Here is a 9367-nt window from a genome sequence, read left to right as displayed (position 1 = left end):
CTTTGAGGTAAGCAATAATGCTTTCAGATTCGATACTATTACCTAACAATGATGCGATGCCAAGGAACTTAATATTAGTGATGGCTTTTGAAGTAAGCCTAATTTGATATGCACTGCTTATGGAGGTTTAGTTGTATTGATTATGAATAGTGAGAATGTAGTTTGAGCAATAATTGTTGACATCTTAATGTGTTAAAATTGAGCCATGGATGGTTCTGGTACCATTATTGGGTTTGGCTATAGATGGCATATTCAAAAATACACAACGGAATGAAAATTAAAACTTTAGAACCAAAACATACCTCTACCCATAAATCACCATGGTGATATTTTAACACAGAATGACATATAAAATCAAAAAATCAAAAGCTAACCGTAGCAACATTTTTCTAATCAGAATAGCAATCTCCTCAATGTAACCCACGAACACCACAAGAAACACGAACCCTAGCTAATCAAGCTTTTAGCCTCCAACGGTAGTACACATGATTTTGCCTGAACCTTTCAGCAAAGGAGAAAGATTTTAAATATGCTTTTGTGCTAGCAAAAGGGACAACATTTGTCCCTTTCCACTTCTCACGAGCATGGTCGAATCACACTTGAAAAATTGCTTCAAAAAATAATTTTCTTTTTCCCAAAGTAAGTGGTGGCACACAAGGAGAGAACCTTTTCTTTTCTTTTTTGACAACTCTTTTTCATATCTAGAAAAGTAGTTAAATGTGATTTATATAATTAGGTTACAATTAACTTTAATTTTGCAGTGAGGCTCTCCATATTATAACACATTACAATATAGACCCAAGACTTAATTAAACTATTTTAATTAGGCCCAATGGAAATTAAATTGAAATAATTCTTTTTATATTATTGCAATTTCAAGATTATGATTTTTACTATTTATATATTGTGCCCAAAACTTAATTAAACTTTTTTAATTGAGTTTATAAAAGTTAATTACCTAGCATGTGATTTAACTTTAACTTAAATCATCACTTTCCCAATTTAATTCAAATGCAATCATTGTGTGTAACCATTTGGTTCTTAACATCTTGGCAACGAAATTGATTAATGACTTTATTAATTAATATAAATTTCAATCAATTAATTTATAATCAATTCTATAAACTAAGATTGGCATCTAGCAATGCATCATGGTCACCTAATTGTTAAGAAAGTCAAAAAGCTCTTTGACAACCTTTCAATGTATTCAATGTACATTTTATCAGTGTAATTCATTCCCTTATCATATATCTCAGAGATGATAAGAGCTTAGTATAGTGTTTATTCTTACTGACCTCTTTCTACAATTGAAGCATTAACTTTTTCCAAGGACTTCAATAAGCTAATGTTAACTAAGAACTGATAAGATATGTCCTCTAAAACACTTATGGGGATGATTCCTATCATGACCACTAATTTACCTTCACATGTTTCATGCTATACCTAAAAGCATCCTATTTAAGCATCATTGGTCAGGCACACCATATGGGATGAAATTAAAGCAACATATAAGGCAACCTAGTGTCTCAATGTCACAGCCCAAACCCGAAGCCATGACCGACGCATAAGCCCAACAGACAAGCCAATAGACTCGAGCAAGATTCATAGTTCATATTCAAACGTACTTAGGTCAAGGAATTCAACCATCAAATATCCATAATAAATTCAAATAAAATACAATATCTTAGCTTAATTTTCATACAAATAGTAATAGGGTGATACGTTGGCCATTCAAATGGGTTCATACATATTAACCCTTAATACACCGTATAACATGGCACGTAGTGCCTACACACATTATCCACAACGGAAGGCTTTAACTAAGTTAGTGGAGTGACCAAAACAAAGAACCAATCGGATGCCAAAATCGGTCTATTGCTTGTGTGGCCTATTTCTCTGCACATGGTATATAAATAAGTGAGTACTATAATACTCAGTTAGTGCTGTAGATAAACAAAATCATATATGTTTACATAAAACACATGTATATATAAAAAAAAGCATGCATATTTCGTGCAACTGGATGTTTTAGCAAACATCTCCAAATGCAGGGCATATCATTATCCTTAAATCTCCAATATGAGGATAGGGCATATCATCATCCTCAATGTCTCTAAAGCTCATCACAAAAATCGTTAGACATACCCTCAAAGTTGATCAAAGTTATTCAAATCATTCTCTATGACACACTCTAGTCACTAGAGTATCATATCAAAATCATATCACGTTTATCTAAGCCTCACCATAGCTATCTCACATCATATACAAATCAAATCAACGAGTGATCCTCCCCTCGAAACAATCAAATCACGCATGATGGCCAACTGACAGAGAATCAAATCACGCACAAGGAAAAACCACTAACGAAGAAACAAATCATGCACGATCCAAAGCAACTAGTGGAGAACAACTCATGCACAGTGCTAAAGCAACTGACCGAGAACAAATCATCGACCGAAGTAAACTCCTGATCTCGGCATCACCCAAAGTAATCTTAACGGATGGCATCAAAGCGCTACAAGCGAGATTAATGCCACCATCCTTGCTTACCACCATCCCTACAAGCACACAAATAGTCACAAGGGCCAGATATCCAGTCAACCACAAATCAGATCAACATCCAAAATTCATTCCCCGAACGAAACACAAGTCCACAAACAATGCCATCATGCTTTTATCATTCAGATTTTTCCTTTTCAAACCACAAATCACATTTGTCGAGCTTCAATCGTCTTAAGTTCAATTAAATTCTAAGAGTTTCTAAGCTTTTAAGGCATCATTCAATCGAATCATCTTAACATATCATTCACAAATTTACTTCTAGGGGTTCATCATAGCTTCAAGACATCTTAGTCTAGGCACACATAGCATAAGCCACCATGAGGTTCACATCACTTGCAATCACACACAATTCACATATATCATTCTCTAGCCTAGGTTCATTCGATAAAGCATACATATTTCATTCTAATACCAGTGCAACACATCTTTCATGCGTCATGCATTATATGCATATTAAGCTAAACCCACTCACAGTCACAATAGGAGGCACTCTCAACCAAGCTCCAACCCATAGCCTCCAATTATCATCTAGCTTGCTAATGAGTTAATTTAAATTTTTTTTCCCTTCAAACACATCAGAACATCAAAAGATTAATTATTCCCAACTATCAAAAAATGCCAACTTTTCACACAATTAACTAGATCTTATCAATCCAACTATTTAAGCTCAAATCCTTCATTAATGAGCTAAACCCATACCTTGGAAGTTAGATTGCACAAGTCTTAGCTCTAAATTCCCCAATCCAAGCCAAAGAGGGAAAATATCAAATTAGGAGAAAAGTTAGATTTGAAGTTATTAACCGATTAAATTAGAAAATAATCGATAAAAATATTAAGTCTTAACTTTAGAATGGTTTCCCAAGCTCTAAATAGCTTCAAACAACTCAAAAATTCAATTTGGAAGGTTAAGGTTTCGGACCTTTTAGAAAGAGAAGGAGAAAAAGTTAAGCGTAAGAGTTGGGTAGAATGGCCTGAAATCTCTTTTTAGTTTGCCTTTCCTCTTTGATGTGTTGATACATTTAGGCAATGTATTGATACTTCTGCCCTAATTTTGAATGAATGTATCGATACATTAGGGTAATCTATCGATACATTTCGAGCAGAATGGCCTTGGGTGCTTCCTGCTTCAAATGTATCGATAGATTTAGACAATGTATCGATACATGTTCATCTTTAGCCAAATCTATCAATACATTCTCAAGTGTATTGATAAAATATTATTCCTTGGGCCTTTGTTGTTAATCTTGTCATGAATGTATTGATACATTAGGGTATGTATCGATACTTTCACCCTTGTAGGTAGTTCTAAGCTTCTCAAAAACTCCAAAAGTCCAAGTTTAACATCTCAATTTTATTCTCAGTTGATATTACACCTCAAATCATTCATTTAAATTACTCTAGTCGATGATATTATTTTTCGCCAGTTGCTTGGGCATTGGGTGTGATTTGATTCTTTGCTTATTGTTTCGGTTACTTGTGCTCCGCTAATGGCATTGCCCTATGCATGATTTGATTCTCCGTCTATTGGCCACCATGTGTGATTTAACTATGTCCAAGGGAAGATGACTCATTGATTCATTTGATTATGATTATATGATACGTGAATATGCCGGTATTGATACATAACTAAAATGTGATAGACATTATATAATTGAAATAGAATTGATTTTTGACGAAAAGCTTCGAGGGAAGCAAATCATATATATTAAGTTTGAGGTTGTTCTCAGAAATTGAAATATGCCTATGGAGCCTAGTTAATGATGGTTTAAAGGTAAGCTTTGATTGTTATGTTGTATTTTGGAGACATAGGGTTGATCAATTAATGCATATGAGCACACCGTTGAGATGTGATTCTAGTAAGCATGGCGTGATGTGCATGTAGGATATTAGAATGATCCTTGCACTTGTATTTAGGAGATGTTTGATAAATTACTATGTATGTTATTTAATAAATGTGTCTACATATTATGAATATTCACCTATGTTTTACTACGTTGCGTTAGCATCCCATCTCACTAACTATTACATGACTCACCTCTTTTGTGTACTATGTGCAAATGTTTATCACTTTATCCAACTCTAATCAGATCATGGTCAAAATCTTTATCAGCTTTCCTCCACATGCTACCTTATGCAGACATGCAGTAGTCTAGCATCTTCTAGCATCATTTTCACTTCGATAAGATCCAAACTAGGTGAAGTGGTAAGCATGAAAGTTTTGTCCCTGTCCTATTTTTAATGGCTTATGAATCACATCAATTGGACTTCTAGAGTGAAAGATATGCTCCAAATACCGCATCATGTTCAATCCATGCATAATGCTACAATGCTCCAAATTAGACAAAGATTTTGACCATGATCCAATCAAAACTGGATAAAGTAATAAACATAAATATTGTAGAAATTCTTCTTATCGTTCTATTGGTCTAAGAATCACCTCTTTTGGAGTTCTATAAATAGAGATATGGTCAAAATATGGAAACATATAGAAATTAAGTTATCACCATACTTACACGAATTTTCATCAAATGAACCTTTTTCATCAAATTTCCTACAACAGCAATAAGAGAAATTAACAATGACTATTCTTAAAGTAATTCAAATCAAAATAATATAAAATTAAACTTAAATAACTAAAATTAACTACTCCATATGTAATCAAACTTAAATTAGAAAAACACCTAAAATGCTAAAATTTGAACCTAAAATCTCAAAGATCTAGCCACTTTAGCCCCCAAAATGTGTCAAAATAACTCTATATAATAAAGTTATCATACCTCCAAACTTAAGATTTTACTGATCCTTGAGCAAACCATGAAATAAAATGCAATAGCTTAAATGTAGAAAACACTTAACAAGAAATCAATTGCACCAATTCAATAATCACCTTTAATATCTTGAAAAGTTAATCCAAATTCTCAACTCTAAACAACACACAAATATTATTCAAAGTTTATGTTTTAATTCAAAAGCAAGCTTATCGTTAAGTGGATTTCCGTGTGTGTATGTGCCCTATCTTTTCACTTAGAACATTGTACAATCTGGATAAGTTTATACTCATGCAAAATTAAAATTAGTAATTAAATTCCATAAGTTTGCTTTTCATCTCTCTCTCCACTAATGTAGACTAACACTAAGTTAAAGATCAATAGGGCTTTAATTAGCATGTAATGTATAACTTAAAATTGACTAAGTACATTATCCCATATCCAACCTTAAATCTAGCCATACATTATCAATAGAACATTGTACTTAGTCAATCTAAGGCCTATTCAGAGCTTTTTTTTCCTTCACCTAGTATATCCCTATTTCATCAAAATTTTTCTTTAGTTCAACACTTCATTCTTTCTCTTTTTTCTTTTTCTCAATTTCACACCCCTAAACTTATTTCTTTTATTAGGTAGGGCGATGAATACAATTATATTGTTGAACTTTTCTTCATTTTTCATCTAAATGGACTTATGTACTTAGGAATGAGGGATGCAAGAATTGTTGAAAATATTAATATAAGGGTCTAGGCTAAAAACTAAGTGTTCGAGCCAAGAAAAGGTGTCATTAGACTCAAAGGGGAAGACTAAAAATAATTTGTGCAAAGGAAGCCTACAAAAGGCTCAATCAGTGCTAAATGGCCTAAATCATCTTTTTAACTAAGTATAGCCTAGAATTTCTCTTCGAAAGAGAATCAAACAAATTCTAGAACTCAATACATAATTCAAAATTTTCACATTCATGTAAACCTTCTCTAAAAAGGTATATGAATCTAAGCAAAAGACATTGTGCTTAAATTATATGGAAATCTCATCCTAACAATGAAGCTTAGCATAAGAATTTACATAATACTCAAACAATAACCACATGTTTCAAAGAATCAAGATACGAATATAACTGGGTCCTCATCATTGGATAAGTAAATTAAAAGAAATTGGCATAATTAAATCTAGCCCAAGTTTTTGAAACATTGATAAAATTACAAAAAAAAATTAATGAAAATAGACTAAAATAAATTACCATAAAAAGTAATAACAATAAAACCCTTTCCCAAACTTAAATTGCACATTGTCTTCAATGTGAAAAGCTTAAAAGAATAAGAAAGAGAAACTACCTTATCAATGGTGACAATGCATTGAAAGCTTTAATTTTCTTTCTCCTTATCTCCATGCTTTCCAAGCTTGCAGACTCAACAAAAAAGCAAGGGAGAGATTAGAACTACTTATTTAAATAGATAAGCAAAAACTAACTAAAATAACAAATAAACCAAAAAAGATATAGCTTGGGTTGTCTCCCAAGAAGTGCTTCTTTATAGTCACTAGCTTGACTATGATACCCCTTTTTTCACTTCTTTAGCACTATAAAATTGCTTAAGGCTTTGTTTCATTACCTTGAATGCTCTAATAAGCATATTAAAAATCTCAATATAGCAATAAGACAAAACATTTACCACTTGAAAGATTTTCCACTAATATGGTTCAAGTTGCCATCATAAAAGATGGAAGCATGAACTAGAGACTACTACTTTATTGCCTAACCTCAAAATCACTATCACTGAAAGGTGGTAGATTATGCTCATCATAAAAGTGGCGGTGGCTCTAACTTAAGAGTTGGTGCTTGCTTGCTTGTAGGTGGTGGAGTAGGATTACCTTTACCTTCATTGACTAGGTCCACTCTATAGCAATAATTGTAGATGAAGGGTATTTAATTACATTGAAAATAGTAAATTCAACTACCATTTCACCAACACTGAAAGTTATTCTACTTTCCTTTACATTAATGAGTGCACCTGTAGTGGACAAGAATAAACATCCTAGTATGATTGAATCCTCTTAATCCTCATCCATTTCAAGTACTATGAAATCCACTGGAATGTATAATTTTCCCATTTTAAGACATCCTCTATAATCCCACAAGGGTGCCTCATTGTTCTACTTGCTAGCTATAAGGTGACTATAGTAAGTTGAATCTCCATCAGTCCAAAATCTCTTAGCAATAGAAAAAGGCATTATTGAGACACTAGCACCCAAATCGCATAAAGCTTTCAAAAAATTAAAATTACCAATTAAGCAAGGGATAGAAAAACTCCTTGGGTCTTTAAGCTTTGATGAAGCTTATTCTGCATTATGGCACTCCACTCCTTAGTGAGTGTAATTCTCTCAAAACCTTCCAATTTTCTCTTCTTTGTCAATATGTCCTTTAGAAACTTCACATATGACATCATTTGCTCTAAAGCTTTTGCTAAAGGAATATCGATGTGAAGCTTTTTTAATACTTAGAGAAATTTTGTGAAATGCTTATTAAGCTTTGGTTTTTGAAAATGCTGAGGAAAGGCTAGAGGTGGTAAAGTTGCCTTCGCTTCCTTCTCTTGAATTTGCTTATTAACTATTTGTATCACTGTTTCATTCTCAACAGGCTTATCTTGAAGATTACCTTGCCTAATACTATTTTCAACCTCCTTTCCACTCCTCAAGGTGATTGCCATAACTTGTTCCTTATCTTCTCTCCTTGGATTCACCTCTGTATCGCTAAGTAGTGCTTTTTGAGGTCGATTGTTTAATAAATTGGAAAGTTGACCAACTTGAGTCTCAAGGTTTTGAAGTGATGCTGCTTGACTTTGTATAATGCTATCATTTTGTTTCATGTACTACCTTATCAAATCTTCTATAACTGACTTCTTTTCTCAAATAGGCACTCTAGCTTGCTGTTAAAATCTTAGAGGTGCATTTGGCCTTAAAGTTGAGGAAAACTCTTGATTATTTGCCCAAGAGAAATTTGGATGGTTCCTCCACCTTGGGTTATACGTGTTGGAATAAGGGTTATTTTGTTGTCTATTCCCCATAAATTGCACTATTTCTATCGAACTTAGACACTAATGGCTTGCATGGTTATCTCCATAATATTCATAAGCTATAAAAAAACTTTAGATGGACTTTACACCAAAAGATTCATGAGTCTTAGTTAGAGCTACTACTTGTGCAGATAATGCCAAAAAAGTATCTGTATCATTAATTCTAGCTACTCTTCTATGCATTGATCTCTCTACTGTCCACTGGTAGTTATTTACAACCATATGTTCCAACAAATCGTATGCCTTATCAATTAATTTAGCCATTAAAGCTCCTCCCATAGTGGCATCTATGGTGGTTCGAACCTGCCCACCATTGTAGAAAGTTTACACCTAAAGCCACTTTTGAAGACCATGATGAGGACAACTCCAAAGTAATTCTTTGTATCTTTCCCAAGCCTCATATAATGATTCAAAATCTTGTTGCATGAATGATGTAAAATCATTCCTCATTTTTGCTATCTTAGCCAGAGGAAAGAACTTGGTAAGGAACTTTTAAGCAAGATCATCCCATGTTGTTATTGAGCCAGTGGGAAGCACATTTAGCCATGCTTTAGCATTATCCCTCAATGAAAAAGGAAGAAACCTTAAACGAATTGCATTATCTATGACACCATTGTGTTTGATCGTATCACAAATTTCTAAAAAGTTTGATGTATGGCCATTTGGATCACCATTTGGAAGGCCCCCAAACTGGATTGAAGTTTGAATCATGGTGATGATAGCTAACTTAATCTCGAAATTGTTTATTTGAGTAGCTAGCCGTCAAAAGCTTGATGAATTCCTTGCACCAATAAGACAACATAATCCCTTAAGCAACAATTTTCAGCTTCTACATGCTCTTGGATTTGTTGTTTGCCCTGTTGATCAGTCATTGTATCTGTAAAAGTAGACCCTTGTTGATTTTCTCATAGAAGTCTTCAGAATGTTATTTATATCTCTAGATCACAAGGGATAATTTCAAAGCTT

At 33.4% G+C, this 9367-nt stretch overlaps 1 non-coding gene across 1 annotated transcript; it reads left to right on the top strand.

Moving 5' to 3' along the window:
- Positions 1-8747: 8747 nt before the first annotated feature.
- Positions 8748-8854, top strand: LOC149527808 (small nucleolar RNA R71). Its single transcript, XR_016352281.1, has one exon. It is a non-coding gene; the product is annotated as a small nucleolar RNA R71 (small nucleolar RNA).
- Positions 8855-9367: the final 513 nt, after the last annotated feature.

The sequence above is a fragment of the Theobroma umbraticum genome, unplaced genomic scaffold (genome assembly GCF_002168275.2).
Source record: "Theobroma umbraticum cultivar Fairchild unplaced genomic scaffold, ASM216827v3 scaffold_30.0, whole genome shotgun sequence".
Taxonomy (NCBI): Eukaryota; Viridiplantae; Streptophyta; class Magnoliopsida; order Malvales; family Malvaceae; genus Theobroma; species Theobroma umbraticum.
The sequence above is the reverse complement of the archived record's forward strand: the minus strand, read 5'-3'. Positions and strand labels throughout refer to the sequence as shown.